At 39.7% G+C, this 19,331-nt stretch overlaps 1 pseudogene across 1 annotated transcript; it reads left to right on the forward strand.

The window, feature by feature from the left end:
- The first annotated feature begins 16,376 nt into the window (after positions 1-16,376).
- LOC105518779 lies at positions 16,377-18,703 on the forward strand (annotated as a pseudogene). Its single transcript, XR_001002880.1, has one exon. The product of XR_001002880.1 is annotated as a stress-70 protein, mitochondrial pseudogene (transcript).
- Positions 18,704-19,331: the final 628 nt, after the last annotated feature.

The following is a 19,331-nucleotide window of genomic DNA, read 5'->3' on the forward strand; positions in this document are numbered from 1 at the left end:
GGCCCAGGGCAGTGAGGGGCTTAGCACCCGGGCCAGCGGCTGCGGAGGTTGCGCTGGGTCCCCCAGCAGTGCCGGCCCTCCCGCGACCACTCAAATTCTCGCCAGGCCCTAGCTGTCTCCGCCCGGGGCAGGGCTCCAGACCTGCAGCCAGCAGTGTCTGAGCTCCTCCTCCTGCGGTGGGCTCCCGCGCGGCCTGAGCCTCCCCGATGGGCGCCGCCCCCTGCTCCGTGGCGCCCGGTCCCATCGACAGCCCAGGGACTGAAGAGTGCAGGGGCGTCTCGGAACTGGCGGGCAGCTCTGCCTGCAGCCCTGGTGCAGGATCCACTGGGTGAAGCCAGCTGGGCTCCTGAACTGGATGGGGACTTGCAGAACTTTTGTATCTAGCAGGAGTATGGTATGTGCGCCAATCAGCACTCTGCATCTAGCTGACCTAGTGGGGACTTGGAGAACTTTTATATCTAGGCAGAGGATTGTATGTGCACCAATCAGCACTCTATGTCTAGCTCAGGGTTTGTGAATACACCAGTTGGTATTCTGTATCTAGCTAACCTAGTAGAGACTTGGAGTACTGGCACCCTGCGACTCTGTGTCTAGCTCAAGGATTGTAAATAGACCAATCAGCTCTCTGTAAAATGGACCAATCAGCAGGATGTGGGTGGGGCCAGATAAGGGAATAAAGCAGGCTGCCCTAGCCGGTCAATGGCAACCCGCTCAGGTCCCCTTCCACACTGTGGAAGCTTTTCTTTCGTTCTTTGCAATAAATCTTGCTGCTGCTCACTCTGGGTCCACGCCGCCGTTGTGAGCTGTAATACTCATCGTGAAGGTCTGCAGCTTCACTCCTGAAGTAAGCAAGACCACGAACCCACCGGAAAGAAGGAACAACTCACGCGCTGCCTTTAAGAGCTGTAACACTCACTACGAAGGTCTGCAGCTTCACTCCTGACAGCAAGACCATGAACCCACCAGAAGGAAGAAGCTCCAGACACATCTGAATGTCTGAAGGAACAAACTCCGGACACACCATCTTCAAGAACTGTAACACTCACTGCGAGGGTCTGCGGCTTCATTCTGTGAGACCAAGAACCCACAAATTCCGGACACACCGCCACTAATCTGACAGGAAACGGAGCTCAGGCAGTAATGCAAGCAATGGGGAGCAGCTATAAATACAGATGAAGCTTTGCTCGCCTGCCCTTCACCTCCTACTGTGCAGCCCAGTTCTTAACAGTCTGTGGACCCATACCAGTCCATGACCCAGGAGTTGGGGACCCCTGATCTACACCATATAGATGAGAAAATATAAATGATTTTTCTGAAGCCTGCATAGCTAGCAACCGTTCTAACTTCCAATCCAACATGACATATAGTGAGAGTTTAGTGTGATTTTGCAAATGGCCTTAATCCTGCCTAACACTCAATATTAAAATAGGTTTCTGTCTCCTCCTGCTGCTTCAGAGTCACTATGTTCCTACTTGTCTCCAGGGCCTGGGTTTCTAATGTGGACGTCACAAACATTCTTCTGTCTCGTTACTTTCCCTCTAAAGACTCTCCATCTCTCCACAGTATGAGCATAAACCACAATTGCATTTTGTGTTCTTCTTTTTTTACTGCAGAATTAAAAATCCAACAATACGTAACACCATGTGTAAATCCACACATGGCAAAAGAGAAAGGAGAAATTGAACAGCATGTTGTGGCTGACATTGCTCAGATACTCCAAGGAACTGGAATAGTAATTTTACAGCTGAGATGGAATTAGGGCTCTCAGTTTCAATGATGAAGAGATAGGTCCCTGTAGTGGCCTCTTAGGAAACCATTGCGGTCCTCATTGTCATTAAAAATACTCATAAACTCTTCAGCAATAAAGGCTGTGGCTGCTATCTTCTGGAACTTCTGAAGAGACTGACTGAAACTTCATGTTTCACAGACTTTTTACAAATAACCACTGAATAAACAATAACTTCACCAAGGTTCCCCTTAATTTGATTTTATCATCAGTTAGCTACTAGATTTGAGCTGTAGCAATCTGTACATTAGATCCGCATACTGCATGGCTTTTTACTTTACTAGGAATTTATGGCCTATAAGAGGCTCTCATTATATTTAAAGCATTCATCAAATGAACAAAACTAAGTGGGTTTAAGGAGAATTTACTATACACACTTAGAGAAACTAAATAACTGACCCTTTCCTTCCAGTTAAAGCCACCAACTTGAAAATTATGTACTATTGTATTTCCTAGTAAATTGGAGATAATAATCATAGTAGTAATATTTTGTCTATATATTAAAGAAGACTCAGGAAAAATGAATTGTTTTTTTAGTTTTCTTTTGAAATGTATCTTCTACAAATATTTTTTGGAACTCTTCTATATGCCAAAATCTGTAATTCTGGCTTCAGGGGCTCTGTTCTCACTGTCTTTCTTGCTACAGAAAGATATTCATGAAAGATTGACTAAGTCCAATTTTCTATGAGTAAAAACAACTGCAACATCAATATTTCAGGATCTGAAAAATAAAAAAAAAAACAAACTTGGCTATTCTCTTTCCTTGAAAAGATGGTTAGAAATCATTGCACTTTAATGAATTCAAAATAACACAAGAGATTTTTGGGGCTGTTTGGCTTCTGAAAGTGCAGAGATAAATCAGATTTTCCATAACTTATATTTGAGGAAAAGAAATCTGATAACGTCCCTCTGTAGACCCATGGCAGCGAGAGGTACAAAGTAACTGGTGATCTTTTCATCACGGTCCTGGTGGACTCCTGGTTTCCAGGCAGTTTCAGCTGTCACATTTGCTGAGAGTTTACTGAGCTGTTTTTAGTTACTCATTCAAATATTCATAAGAAGCGAGGACTGCGGTTTGTTGTTTGGTAACAACTTCATTTTCGGCTCACACTCAGCTTGTCCTTGCCGACTGCTTCTTTGGACCCTGATTGGGCTTTACGTGGTCATGTGGTGTTTCAAGGATAATGGGGTTTCCTTGGGAGTAGGCAAAAGAAACATGCTCCATCTTTTATCTTTGCTTGGCTGGATGATGAAAATAATTACAGAAGACAGTTATGGATTATTTGAGACAAGTGAAATAATCAAACCTATATCAACCACTGCTTTGTGCTACCCAAGGCGGCAGATCCTTTAATTATTCACCCTGTGAGACTATGTACACCTCAGAAAATACTAAAATGGCAACATATTAGTGCAAATATTTACATTATTAGTGCAAATATTACAATATTGTTCTTGAATACAATAAATGAAAGTACATTTAATCTCTTGATATGTTCTTGGAAGAAACCGATGGATTGTACCATTTCTTAGCACAGGAGAATCATAACTCTTCATTAGAGACTCTCTATTATTTGATTAAAACTCTGATTAAACAAATTCTTTAGGTAGACAAATTCTACTGCTTAGTGGGGGGCTAATATCTAATATATGAAATATGAAATAGCTGCAGTAATAGTATAAATAAGCAATAGGATAATACACAAAATACAGTTCTTTAATGAAGCTGTAGTATCAGCTATACACTGTAATTTTATCATTAGGTTGCTGCAAAAAGACTTGTCAATCAAGATACATTTCTAAAATAACTTTATGCTTTGACATTAAAACCCTGAATTATCTGGACTATGCTGTACACCATATTTAGAGAAAGGGATTTTTTTTACCAATTTGTTATTTACACCAAATAATGCTCATTTTACAAAAAGAAATGTATGCTTTTTTATTGAATTTGCAACTACTATTTTTTAAAGACTACCTTACATTTGCACAGTTCTTCTCAATATGAATACACATTCTGATGCTCCTCAGAGCATTTGCATATTCTATAAAAAGACTGAGCAGGTAAATTCTGTATTATTTCATTTGGATTAGGGGAAAAAACAACCCTGTCTGAGGCAAAGCAAAAGGAATTTCAATCTCACAGCCACTGCCCGATAAAAACCTGGAAAAGACCATCAATCTCATTTGTTTTCATTATAGCAAGGCTCGTTATCACAACTTTAGTTAAGGAAGTGCCAACATTTACACCAGCAATTAGATATCAGTGAAATTAGTTCTAAAAAATGAAGCTCCTGGTACTATAAACTCTACATTATTTGCTGAGGTCTTTATGTGTTGGAATGGAGGAGGGTGCATGTTTTGAATACTTGATAGAATAAACAATTCCTTAAATAATGCCTAGCAGACACTGTAAATAATATTAATTCCTAAATGAAGTACCAACATTTCTAAATATATGATATGTTTTATCTTTTAAAAGTAGATTTTTTTCTTCCATCTTTGTAAGAAAGTATGAGAAAATGTAAATTCACTCTTTCCTGTTAATCTTTTTAACAGTTCCATGAATGAAAGCGCTATCCAAAGTAGAGATTTCAAACACCAGTGGATGGTAAAGGGAATGCATGTTAGAAACATGCTGTGCATTAAACAGAGGCAAAGACAACGAAGGTTTCATTAAATCAGAACATCTAGCTCTAGTGACATGAGGGAATCTGAGGACTGTGACCTACAGTCCATGTGGTAAAATGCTGGTCTTCTGTGCAACTTAGAAAAAAGGTTAGAATGAATATTTCAGACGTGTCCTTCTCACCGAAAGCAAATTTAATTTCAAGCAGTAGGAGAAAATGAATGGTTAAGATTTAGTAGGGTTTCACTTTTTCAAAAAGTTAGATACTATGGCTATACCATTTACACTAGGAAAGGCATTCCTTTCTTCCCCACCAGCAATGAGATATCCCAAAGCAAGCTCCAGAAACTGCATCAGTCTAAGGGAGGTAAAATAACTTCCAAAGGGGAGATCTGAATGCCAGGTAGTTTATTCAGTGAATGCAGGATGATGATGCACTTAATAATTACAATTATTTATTGAAGGCTTTGTCTGTGACAAGCTCTTTACATCTCTCATCTGATTTAGTCCCCATGTTAACTCGGTAAGGCAAGAATATCTCCATTTTATAAATGAGAAGACTGAGATTCAGACATATTATATGAAATGGTTAAGGTCACCTTCCTAGCAAGTGGCAGAGCGAAAATTCAAACTCAGGTTACCTAAATACCATCTACATGCCCCTTTCACTATATAATACTGCTTGAATTAATAGTTAATAGGCACTATCCTGTCCCCTGGGACTCGTGGAGACAACTATTTCAGCAATGTGGCACTTATCAAAGAGAACCTCTATGGAAGTGTGATCCAAATGTAAGTGAATTTTAAGAGAAAACCCAAAGAGACAAGCTGGATATGATCCTAGCTCCTGTAGCCAATGGAGACTTAAGAGTGGGAAGAAGGAAGCAAGTTGGAAGAAAAGACTTCTGAGCAAAAATCAATGAAGAGATAGTCTTATAAAAACCCTGGTCACACAGTACCAGAAGGCAGTTTGCATTCATTTTAACAGAGGAGCTGTAGACCATGTAAGCCTTAGAAGAATTATGTAGTAATGCATAAGGCTAGGAGCATTAGCACAATAGAAGTATACTTGATTCATCTTGACAAGTTCAAGACCTTGCTTTACACACGAGACTGAAAGCTCTCAGTCATTGGTACATAACAAATGATAGAAGAAAATGACTAGTCCATCAGAGCTTGACAGGGATCCACATGGAGTCACTATAGTGCAGCAGAAGATGCTGCTGAGCCAGATACTGATACAAGGGGACTCAGAGCGGGACCAAATGTGAAGCCTAGCCATTATTCAATGACTGAAACCCAGCCATTCTTGTCTGAAGACTCAACCAATCCAGTTTCATGAGAAGGAACTGGGAATTAATGTGCCAAAACTACATCCTAATTGATCTATAATATCATTGGAAGGTGTGATGGTTAATATTGTCATCTTGATTAGATTGAAGGATGCAAAGTATTGTTCCTGGGTGTGTCTGTGAGGGTGTTGCCAAAGGAGATTAACATCTGAGTTAGTGGACTGGGAGAGGCTGACCTACTTCTTCTGTCTGCTTTATTCTAGCCACACTGGGAGCTGATTAGATGGTGCCCACTATCTAATGGGTACACCACCCACTCAATCTGAGTGGGCACCATATACTCAGCTGCCAGTGTGGCTAGAATAAAGCTGCACTGGTGCCCACCCACTCAATCTATGTAGGCACCATCTAATCAGCTGCTGGTGCAGCTAGAATAAAGCAGGCAGAAGTTGGAAAAAGTGGACTTGCTGAGTCTTCCGGCTTCCATCTTTCTCCTGCAGTGGATGCTTCCTGCCCTTGATCATCAGACTCCAAGTTCTTCAGCTTTTTGGATTCTTGGATTGACACCAGTGATTTGCCAGGGGTTCTTGGACCTTTGGCGACAGACTGAAGGCTGCACTGTTGGCTTCCCTACTTTTGAGGTTTTGGGATTCAGACTGGCTTTCTTGCTCCTCAGTTTGCAGACAGCCCATCGTGGAACTTCACCTTGTGACAATCTGAGTCAATTCTAATAAACTTCCCCTCATATATACATCTATCCTATTAGTTCTGTCCCTCTAGAGAATCCTGATTAATACAGAAGTTCATGCATATATGTATATTTGAGTATAAGTCATTTTCAAAACTTTACATGGTTTAACCTGTTATATTAGTCTGTTCTCATGCTACTAATAAAGACACACCCAACACTGGGTAATTTATAAAGGAAAGAGGTTTAATTGACCCACAAATTCCACATGGCTAGGGAGGCCTCACAATTATGACAGAAAGCAAATGAGGAGCAAAGTCACACCTTACATAGCAGCAGGCAAGAGATCTTGTGCAGGGGAACTTCCATTTATAAAACCATCAGATCTCATAAGACTTAATCACTACCACAAAAACAGTATGGGAAGAACCTGCCTCATAATTCAATTACCTCCTACTGAGTCCCTCCCAGGACACATGGGGATTATGGGAAATACAATTCAAATGAGATTTGGGTCGGGACACAGCCAAACGATATTACCTGTTTAACTGATTTTTAGTTTTCATAAAATCACAAGCTAAAGATTACTGTAAGTAAAAAGTGAACAAAAGTACTGAATTAAACACACCCAAATGATAGTTGAAGGTGTCATTCTGATACCCAGATTGGGATAGGCCACATATAATAACATCTAACCTTTTGTACCTTTTGTTGAGCATCCACCAGGTTTCAACAATCCTAATCCTTAAAATAATTCTACAAATAAATATTCATATCACGCTTTATGTAGGAAAGGAAGTTAAATTTAAGAGAAATTAAGAGAATCTCTCGAGGTCTTTCAGTTACTGCTTATAGTATCAAGATTTAGATCCCAAAACAGGCTTTAAAGTCCATGCCATTGTCACACTGCAAGTTACTCACCCCCACAAGATTATACATCAATACTCAGAGAGTGGACCTGAGCATTGACAATTATGGGGTGCTTATGTTACCTTTTATTTAAGAAACAAGTCTGAAATCTAACCACAAAATGTTTCAATGCTTCATAATTTCCCTAAGATCAGGAATCAACAAAAAAGGAAGATGAGTGAAAAGGTAGTCAATGAACTTTAAAATGAAGCTGTGTGATATGGCTTGGCGCTGTGTCCCCACCCAAATCTCACCTTGAAGTGTAATAATCCCCATGTGTCAAGGGCAGGAGCAGGCGGAGATAGTGGAATCATGGGGACAGCTCTCCCTGTGCTGTTCTCGTGGAGGTGAATGAGTACTCATGAGATATGATGGTTTTATAAGGGGCTTCCCCCTTCAATAGGCACTCATTCTCTCTCCTGCTGCCCTGTGAAGAGGTGCCTTCTGCCATAATTGTAAGTTTCCTGAGGCCTCCCTAGCCATGTGGAACTGTGAGTCAGTTAAGCCACTTTCTTTATAAATTACCCAGTCTTGGGTATTTCTTCACAGCAGCCTGAGAATGAACTAATACACTATGTTTAATGATACCTAATGTTAAAAATGAGTGATTAATTCAAATTACATTGTAGAATAATCAATCTAATATGATGTCTGGTATCTAATAAAATGTCCATCATTTTTTATTAATTCTGAGATGAGTCTGCTTTTGTGTTTTTGCATTATAAAATCAGAATGCATCTCACAACTGCTATCAGTCAGGTCAAATTGCAAAGTAGTTATCATCACCTGCACATCTTTGAGCTCAGTTGTCATTCCTAGTGACCCAACTGGACAATCACAACCCATCAATATTTCTGTCAACAAACCATTTCAGGCCCACTTAAGGAAAAAATATGAGTCCTGGCTATTATCTGAAAATACTCTGTTGGTACCTCAGACAGTCAAGTAAGCACAGGCATCAAATCTTGCAACTAAGGATCAACTGCTTCAAAGAAAATCCCAGAGACAATACCAGAGCATTCTTTTAAGAAATTCTGCATCATTAACACTCTGAATGGCACAGGGGGTGGCAGTATGAGGAAAATCATGAACACCAGTAACTGAGCCAACAGGGTTTCCAGAGAATTGGAGTCTGTATGTGAACAAATTTTAGGTATGCCTTAGCCACTTTTCTTTATTTTCCTTTTCCTTTTGATGTGTACACAGACTGAAGTATCAATTCTAAAAATATTTTTATAATTAAGTCTTAAAATAATCCTTCAAAATGTATAAAATAAAAATCCTAACAACCACCGTGTGTGTGTGCACACGTGTGTGTGAGAGAGAGATACAAAATAAGGTACACTTTTCGATTGACAAGGTCACAGATTTTACAAAATGTGTAAGATTTCCAAATATTTAAGAAATATATTTCAGTCTTATTTGATTTCTCTGTGTGTGACTGTATTTTTTCAAGCATAGTCTCCGAAATGTTGAAATCTTTTAAAGAGACATCAGATATCAGCCTCAACGTCGGAAGATGTTTAACCCTCTGTTTAGATTTAAAAAAAAAAAAAAAAAAAAAAAAAAACTGTTTCATTTAGGCCTGAATAGACTTACCAAAAAATGTGGCTTCATCATATTTCTCATTATATAATATTCATAGAACAACCATCATGCGCTCCAAGAGGCTGTATAGAATGTAAAGAATATCCCTCTTTCTAGAAAGCTTACCTTCCAAGATTATGTCCACAGGATGGGTAGATCTACTTTCTGTTGAAAATTTGCCTCATCAAATGACCAATAATAATGCAAATAGCATAAATATATACCAATTAGTAATATTTACATATACTACATTGGTATATGTAAGTATTTGGTGTCTCTGTTCAAATGCTATAGGTTAATTCCTTTTAGGAGATTTGAAGCTATAGTTTTCAACTCCAGAATTGGAAATAAGACAGAAAGTTTGACAGTGAGGAAAGAAAAGTCTACAAGGGAAAGCGAAATTATATGTCTCAATTTTGGTGGAATGAAGATAAAAATTAATATATTGATGTTGACAACCTTGACCCATGAATCCACTTCATATACTAAAAAAAATGGTCTTTGCCCACTCGGCTGTATCTGTACATTTTCCACCCCATAGGAGTTTCCTTTTTACCAGCCTAGTTCTGGGCTTTTATGAGGCCTATGAGGCCAGGTAAGACAATTACAAGACACAGGATTAAGGAAGTGAGAGGAAAAAGGAGGATAAGAGAGTTTAGAAAAGGAGCAAAAAAGGGAATTTATTAAATTAGCTGAATTGTAAATATTGAAATCAATGAAAAAATCCAAACATAATTTAGAGTGTATAATTTTAAAAAGTCAAAATGTGGATCTCGGTTTGTGTCTGGCCTTCTGTTTTTCAGCAGTATTGTTTCAATAATAGCCCTTTTCACAGAAATAAGAAGGAGAATAAAACTTAGAGAAAAAGAGGAGACCAAAAGGGACAAGGTAGTGGCTACTTGCAGAAACCTGAAAAATGTATGTGCCAAAGGTAAGTTTGATTTACAAAGAAAAAGCAACAGCAACTTCCCCCTCTGGTCTTTCAGTTGTTATCTAACATCCATCACACTTATCAAATAGAAACCCTTTTTAAAAGGTAAGTAGAAAAAAAAGGACAACTCAGTTAGGCAATCATATCTTGGCCGGTGGAGCATAGGATTGGAGGTTAGGTGGAAGGGCGATAGTCTACCTTTACAGTAAACTGGGCAATTTTCCTCTTCCAAACGGAGTTTCCTTATTAGAAAGTGCTTCAAAAATAACTGTAAATATGACTTTATAAATGATAACATAATACAAAATGGGGACTGAGGGGAAATAGCCTAGATTTTACTAAAGAATTGTATTTATTTATTTAGGAGAGAAACATGGAGAGTTGTTTCTGCAGAGATGTGCAGGGGAGCATATTATGTGCAAAAGCATCAAAAATTCTTCTAGTTTCAAGTTGTTGCAAATATACCTGCTCGGCTCTAAACTAAATATGTATTTATATGTGATAATAATTTAGGCAATTTGTTGTTGATTTTGAGAATCAGAAAGACACTGGGCAATCCCAGGTTTCATATCAAAAGTGGAATGATTGCCAATTAAAATTTACCATCCTAATTCCAATCTGAAAGACAGACATAAGCTAAGAAGAAGAAAGAGATTCATGATGCACATATTAAAAATACAAAAATGAGGCCAGGTGAAGTAGCTCACGCCTGTAATCCCAGCACTTTGTGAGGCCGGGGTGGGCGGATCACCTAAGGTCGAGAGTTCCAGATCAGCCTCACCAACATGGAGAAACCCCCTCTCTACTGAAAAAACAAAAATTAGCCTTGCGTGGTGGCACTTGCCTGTAATCCCAGCTACTCGAGAGGCTGAAGGAGGGAAATCCCTTGAACCTGGGAGGCAGAGGTTGCGGTCAGCTGAGATCATGCCATCACACTCCAGCCTGGGCAACAAAAGTGAAACTCTATCTCCAAATATATATATACGTACACACACACACACACACGTATATATACATATACATACACATATATATATGTATATGTATGTAAATGAAAGGTTACAGATTAATTTTCAACTTTCACTAAAACACTTGGTAGTCCTAGCAAATGACTTGGAGTTGTGTCCAATTACCAAGTTATATGCTGTTGCTGAAATTCAGCTCTCTTCCCCAGAGGCATTAATTGAGATTGCAGGAGATACACAGCAAAATTGAAGATTCAGCTTTTTACACTTTTAAGAGGATTAACATAGAATTTGGTTGTTTTTAATAAGCTTTTATGTGTATTATGTGTCTGCGTGTATATATTGGGTACACACACGTATGTATCTCTATGTATATTTTTATATGTAGATAAGTTGTACCTATCCCCTTTGGACTCAAATGTAATAAATCCATCTAAAACAACTAAAATGTAATAAATCCATCTTGTATGCACTAACAAAGTTAAGGCTTGACCATTCCACACACTCTGGTTTTAGCATTTATTGGAGTCCAATCATAAATAGCCTTAATTTTATTAAAATGCAGTTGTTATTTTCCTTTTGCTCTGGCTTCTGATGATAAAACACAAAAAATCAACATACTGTTTCATATCACCCACTTTCAAAACTATATTTCAGATATGGTAATAGAAAAGCTTCTTTCTATAGTGGCATCTACTCCAGTTTTCAAAAGCAAATACACAAAGGACATGTTTCAAGAATGAAAAGATGATATAAGCTAAAATAAATAAGTTCTTTCTAAGACATAAGTAATAATTGCGCTGTAAGTTATATAAGTCTCAGTGACAGTACTCTGGCAAAGACATCCATTTATCAGTCGAAGTAAGTAATTCCATGTTCTGTGAATGGCAGAATGAGACCAGGTTCGACTGATTGATGAAGTGATTTTTTTTTCCATTCTACTGAATGATTGAGACAAAGGACCTGCAGCAATGGTGGTTCATCTTTTCTGTTCAAGTGCCAATTTTTTTTATGACTTTTGTTTTGTTTCTCGTGGAGACATTGTTGCCTCATTCACCTACCTATGTTGAATAAGAAATGTTTAACTCTAGGCTATTCAGGATGAATGGCCCCAAGAAAGTAATTGAATAGTTCCTATCTTTCTTACATCCTGCTTTGAGTGTCATATAGGGGAAAAGTTTCTGGCCTGGGAGCCAGTGGGGAACAAATTGTATTCATCTTTGTATATTCTTTTAAGTCCAGCATAATCCCTAGAATATAGGAGGCACTGAAAAGAAATTGTAGAATCAAGATGAAATGGCCTCTAAACCTGCTGGATAGGCAGCAAACTGTGATGGGGGACAGGAAAGAACCACAATCTCATAATCCTGACTTGAGCACTTACAGGTCAGGTAGACTATGGGCAGACCTTGTAACCTCTGTAATACTCAGTTTGTTCACCTGTCAAATGGTAATAACCAGTTTCTACCTTATAGGGCTGAAATGGGGATTAAATAAAAAGTGCATGTAAATTGCCAGTTGCCAAAACAAGGAAGACGGGTCAGGCTGTCACTAGGTTTAGGTAAGGGGCCATCTCCAAGGAAGAGAATGGTCTAGAAAATGACACTCTGTGTTTCCCTTCTTCTAACTTTTTTTTTTTTTTTTTGAGACAGAGTCTTGCTGTGCTACCCAGGCTGGAATGCAGTGGTGCGATCTTGGCTCACTGCAACCTCTGCCTCCCGGACTCAAGCGATTCTCCTGCCTCAGCCCCCTGGGCGCACACCACTACACCCAGCTAATTTTTGTATTTTTAATAGAGATGTGGTTTTACCATTTTGGCCAGGATAGTCTTGAACTCCTGACTTCAAGTCATCCGCCTGCCTCGGCCTCCCACAGTGCTGGGACTACAGACGTGTGCCACAATGCCATGCCCCTTCTTCTAACTTTTATATAGGCAAGTGGATTCTAAGTGTTGCTTTAAAAGGCATATAAACGCAAAACCCATGAATGGGCACACACACGTGCAACAATCCCAAAGGCAGCCTGAAGTCAGAAGGAAATAAAAGGTGGGTAGAGACAAAGCCCATCTGTCAATTTGTCTTGGCCATAAACATGGGCCTTGGGATGGCCTCCATATTTTTGCTATGCTTTTTTGTTATTGTTTCCCCTCACTCTGCAGCCCCACATCAACTGGGAGCACCACTTCATCCCCTCCCTACCAGCTGCTACCCAACTCACTGCTTAACCGATCATCATTACAGTCATGTAAGGACTCCCCAGAAAGACAAGGCTCAGGACATCAGTCTTAATTCTGTTCTTCTCAGAGTGCGGTACCAGTGCCCCCGGGTGGATCAGCACATGGAGAGTACAAAAAGCCTCAGACAAAAGCATGGAGTATCTATTTTATTTGAGGATTTGGACTACAGAGGAATATCTTTATACTAAGACAAATACAGACATATTATATGTAATATTGTCATGAATGTAATGTTGTCATGAATTGTTCAGACAAAACAATGGATGTTAAAGAAAACTCAAGCAAACTGAGAGAGGGCAGAACCCAAGGCTAGGTTCTAAATGTCCTCATTTCTCAACTCATGGGTATATATACTTCCTTCCCTTGGTCATTCAGAGTAATTTTCAGACAAAGACTGAGAAGCAGTGCCTAGCACATTTTCTTAGATAGACTTTTAACTGTTTCATAAGAAAGTGGGTGTTCTTAGGAAACAGCTGTGCCCCGAAGGTAGAATCCCATTGCACTAAACCGTACAAGAACGTCTAAATCATCACATTTGCCATCTAGCTCTATTTTCAATTGCAGATTGATAACATATATTAATAACATTAATTTTAAAGCAGCTAGAAAATTTATCTGGTAAAAAGTATCACATGTAACCACAAATATCTAGTTGGTAAAAACTGCTGAATACAAATCTCTTTTGGCCCAATTTTATGCATTGGTACAATGTTATTTTTTATTTTTATTTTTTTAGGTAGAGTTTCACTCTTGTCCCCCAGGCTGGAGTACAATGGTGCATTCTTAGCTCACTGCAACCTCCACCTCTTGGGTTCAAGCAATTCTCCAACCTCAGCCTCTCAAGTAGCTGGAATTACAGCACCTGCCACCACACCTGGCTAAATTTTTGTATTTTTAGTAGAGACGGGGTTTCACCATGTTGGCCAGGCTGTTCTCGAACTCTTGATCTCAGGTGATGCGCCTGCCTCAGCCTCCCAAAGTGCTGGGATTACAGGTGTGAGCCACCAAGCCCAGCCAATGTTACATATTCTTAATAAAATAAGTTAACAAGCATTCATGCAGCAAACTATTGAGAAGCTACTATGTGCAAATAATTTTGGTTCATATAAAGTGAAATAAAATGTGGGGTTTTCTCTCAAGATATCCACAATCTAAGCATTGTGAAATAGAAATAGAATGTAAATCACATACATAATTTTAAATGTCTTGGTAGCCATGTTAATAAAAGTAAAAAGAAGTAACATTAATTTTAATAATTCAGCATTAATTTCAATAATATATTTATTTAACCCAGTATGTCCAAAATGTCATCATTTCAACATATAATCAACAAAAAAGTATTATTAAGACATTTTACATTTTTTTATTATAGTGAGACTTCAAAATGTATTTTTCACTTGCAACACATCTCAATTTAGACTAGCTATGTTGCAAATGATCAAAAGCCACATGTGACTAGTGGTTACTATATTGAACAGCACAGAAATGAATCATTAATAAATACTGATTAAGCACATAATTTAAAAATTGCAGCTTCAATACTAGTTCCTGACCATACAAAGAATGGTATATGAGATGTTATCGTTGTCCTCACAGAGCACACATTCTGGCAACAATGATAAAGAATAAGTAAAAGATAATTATAATACAAATGGTGAGTGTTACGATATAGGAAACAAGCACAGGAGTGGCATAGAGACTGCTGGGTGGGAATGGGGTTGAGACCTGTTAAGGCATGGGGTAAAGGGTTCCGTATTAGTCCGTTCTCATGCTGCTAAAAAGGCATACCTGAGACTGGATAATTTATGAAGAAAAGAGGTTTAACTGACTCACAGTTCTGCAGGCTGAACAGGAGGCACAGTGGGGGAGGCCTCAGTAAACTTACAATTATGGCAGAAGGCAAAGGGGAAGCAAGCACATCTTCACATGGTGACAGGAGAGAGAGAGCAACAGGGAAAGTGCCATACACTTAAATAATCAGATCTCATGAGAACTCACTCACTATCACTATAATAGCAAGTGGGAAATCTGTCCCCATGATCCAATCACCTCCCACCAGGTCCCTTTCCCAATATTGGGAATTACAATTCTACATGAGATTTTGGTGGGGACACAGAGTCAAACCATAACCATATCAGGCTCTATTTTAAATGGAGTAGCTAGGGGAAGGTGTCTCTGAAAAGTTAGCATTTAAAGCAGCGAACTTGCATTAGTTTTCTATTGCTGTTGTAAGAAATAACTAGAAACCTCATGACTTAAAACCACACAAATTGATTATCTTACAGTTCTAGAAGCCAGAAGTCTGAAATGGGTCTTATGGGGCAGAAGTCAAGATGCTGGCAGGGCTGTGTTTCTTTGGAGGCTCTAGAAGAGAATCCATTCCTTTCCTTTTCAGTGTCTACAGGCTGCCTGCTGTCCTCAGCTCATCATCACCTTTGTCCCCAAAGCCTACAAGCTCCTCAACCCGGCTTCTATTTTCACATCTCCTTTGCTGACTGACTCTCCTGCCTCCCTCTTTTGCTCATAATGACTATTATGATTAAACTGGGCACAGCCGAACAATCCAGGTGTATATTTTCATCTCAATATCCTTGACTTAATTACATCTACAAAGCTCCTGTTGCCATGTAAGGTAATGTATTCACAGGCTCCTGGAGATTAGGATGTAAACATCTTTGGGAGGCCACCATCTGCCTATCACAGACCTGAAGGATACAAAGGAGTGGAAAAGAGTGTTTCTATCTAGATTTTAGAGTAAGAAAGAACTTGGCAAATTCAAGGAACTGAAGGAAGATCCATGTTACAGGAGTACAGAATGCAAGGGGGAGAATGGTGCAAGACAGGCTGGGAGCAAGGTAGGGACCAGAATACACCGGGCCTTTTAGACCATGTTAAATAATTTGAGTTCATTCTATAACAATTGGGAGCTAGTGGAGGCTTTTAAGAGATTATTATCAAATAATCTAAGCAGTAGTATAAAGTATCAAGTAATCTAAGCACATTTAAGCCGTAGAGGTTATTATCAAATAATCTAGCTCATGTAATAATTGAATTAGTTTGGCTGCTGGAGGAGAATGAGTCAAAGTGGATCATGAATGGAAGTGAGAAGACCAATGAGGACTGACTGATGCCAAACTATGCAAGACAATGGCAGTAGATACGGACAGAAGTAGCCCAGTTGATTATAGTGCTAGTCATAATGGTTACTGTTTATCAAAACTGGAACTGTATGCTTAATATTATGCACTTGATTGCATGCAACTTTTTAAATATTATAAAATTATGACCGCACCGCGCACCTCCCAGCAGCCCGAGCACCTGTTTGCTGCCTCGTACTCCTCCATCTAGCCGCCATGATAAGCGCCAGCTGAGCTGCAACAGCCGGTCTAGTGGGTACCGCAGCCTCCCGGGGTCCTACGGCCGCCCTCCACCAGGGTGGGTGGAATGGCCTTAGTCATGAGGCTTCTAGAGTTGTTTCAAGGCGGGATTATGCATCGGAAGCAATCAAGGGAGCAGTTGTTGGTACTGATTTCAGTACTACCAACTCCTACGAGGCAGTTATGGAAGGCACACAAGCAAAGGTGCTGGAGAATGCCGAAGGTGCCAGAACCGTCCCTTCAGTTGTGGCCTTTACAGCAGATGGTGAGCGACTTGTTGGCATGCCTGCCAAGCGACAGGCTGTCACCAGCCCAAACAATACATTCTATGCTACCAAGCGTCTCATTAGCCAGCGATATGATGATCCTGAAGTACAGAAAGACATTAAAAATGTTCCCTTTAAAATTGTCCGTGCCCTCAATGGTGATGCCTGGGTTGAGGCTCATGGGAAACTGTATTCTCCAAGTCAGATCGGAGCATTTGTGTCGATGAAGATGAAAGAGACTGCAGAAAATTACTTGAGGCACACAGCAAAAAATGCTGTGATCATAGTCCTAGCTTATTTCAATGACTTGCAGAGATAGACCACTAAAGATGCTGGCCAGATACTTGGACTGAATGTGCTTTGGGTGATTAATATTAGAGTCCACAGCTGCTGCTCTTGCCTATGGTCTAGACATATCAGAAGACAAAGTCATTGCTGTATGTGATTTGGGTAGTGGAACTTTTGATATTTCTATCCTGGAAATTCAGAAAGCAGTATTCGAGGTGAAATCCACACATGAGGACACTCTTAGGTGGGGAAGACTTAGACCAGGCCTTGCTACAGCACATTGTGAAGGAGTTCAAGAGAGAGACGGGGGCCTATTTGACCAGAGGCAATGTGGCATTTCGGAGGGTACGGGAAGCTGCTGAAAAGGCTAAATGTGAACTCTCCTCATCTGTGCAGACTGACATCAATTTGCCCTATCTTACAATGGATTCTTCTGGACCCAAGCATTTGAATATGAAGTTGACCCGTGCTCAATTTGAAGGGATTGTCACTGATCTAATCAGGAGGACTATCACTCCATGCCAAAAAGCTATGCAAGATGCAGAAGTCAGCAAGAGTGACATAGGAGAAGTGATTCTTGTGGGTGGCATGACTAGGATGCCCAAGGTTCAGCAGACTGTGCAGGATTTTTCTGGCAGAGCCCCAAGTAAAGCTGTCAATCCTGATGAGGCTGTGCCCATTGGAGTTGCCATTCAGGGAGGTGTGTTGGCCAGCGATGTTACAGATGTGCTGCTCCTTGATGTCACTCCCCTGTCTCTGGGTATTGAAACTCTGCAAATTGTCTTTACCAAACTTATTAATAGGAATACCACTATTCCAACCAAGAAGAGCCAGGTATTCTCTACTGCCGCTGATGGTCAGACGCAAGTGGAAATTAAAGTGTGTCAGGGTGAGAGAGAGATGGCTGGAGACAACAAATTCCTTGGACAGTTTACTTTGACTGGAATTCCACCAGCCCCTCGTGGAGTTCCTCAGATTGAAGTTACATTTGACATTGATGCCAGTGGGATCATACATGTTTCTGCTAAAGATAAAGGCACAGGACGTGAGCAGCAGATTGTAATCCAGTCTTCTGGTGGGTTAAGCAAAGATGATATTGAAAATATGGTTAAAGGTGCACAGAAATATGCTAAGGAAGACCAGCAAAAGAAGGAACGAGTTGAAGCAGTTAATGTGGCTGAAGGAATCATACACGCCACAGAAACCAAGATAGAAAAATTCAAGGACCAATTACCTGCTGATAGTGCAACAAGCTGAAAGAAGAGATTTCCAAAATGAGGGAGCTCCTAGCTAGAAAAGACAGAGAAACAGGAGAAAACATTAGACAGGCAGCATCCTTTCTTCAGCAGGCATCATTGAAGCTCTTTGAAATGGCATACAAAAAGATGGCATCTGAGCAAGAAGGCTGTGGAAGTTCTGGCACTCGGGAACAAAAGGAAGATGAAAAGGAGGAAAAATAGTAATAATAGCAGAAATTTTGAAGCCAGAAGGACAACATATGAAGCTTAGGAGTGAAGAGACTTCCTGAGCAGAAATGGGCAAACTTCAGTCTTTTCACTGTGTTTTTGCAGTATTCTACATATAATTTCCTTAATTTGTAAATTTAGTGACCATTAGCTAGTGATCATTTAATGGATGGTGATTCTAACAGTATAAAGTTCACAATGTTCTAGGTCCCTAACCTGTCATTTTTCAGCTGCATGTAAAAGGAGGTAGGATGAATTGATAATTATAAAGATTTAACTATTTAATGCTAAAGTGGCCATATTTTCAAGAGGTGAAACCATCTTGCACACAACAATGAAGGTAGTCAGCCATAGATTTGAAATGAGACCACATATGGGGATGAGATCCTTCTAGTTAGCCTAGTACTGCTGTACTGGCCTGTGTGTACATGGGGTCCTTCAACTGAGGCCTTGCAAAGCAAGCCATCTGTGCCATGATTGTAGATGGGGCAGAGGAATCTAGAACAATGGAAAGCTTAGCTATTTATATTAGGTATAGCTATTAAAACAATGTAGGAATGAGGCTAGACCCTTAACTTCCTTCAGGCATACTTTTCTAGCTATCTTCTGCCCTATGTCTGGCACCTACATCCTTAATGATTGTTCTCTTACCCATTCTGGATTTTTTTTAGGTAAGTATGAAAAGCAAAAAAATAAAATAAAGTAAAATTAAGAAGTTAGTTTTTTCTCTTTTATAAAAAGAAGAAACAACTTCTGGCATCATCAGTTTGAAGAGGAACCTGTCTTTACAGCCTTATTTCCAATGGGTATTAGTCAGTTTTCACACTGCTGATAAAGACATACCTGAGACTGGGAAGAAAAAGAAGTTTAATGGACTTATAGTTCCACATGGCTGGGGAGACCTCACAATC

This window comes from Colobus angolensis, unplaced genomic scaffold (assembly GCF_000951035.1).
Source record: "Colobus angolensis palliatus isolate OR3802 unplaced genomic scaffold, Cang.pa_1.0 Scaffold33, whole genome shotgun sequence".
Lineage (NCBI taxonomy): Eukaryota > Metazoa > Chordata > Mammalia > Primates > Cercopithecidae > Colobus > Colobus angolensis.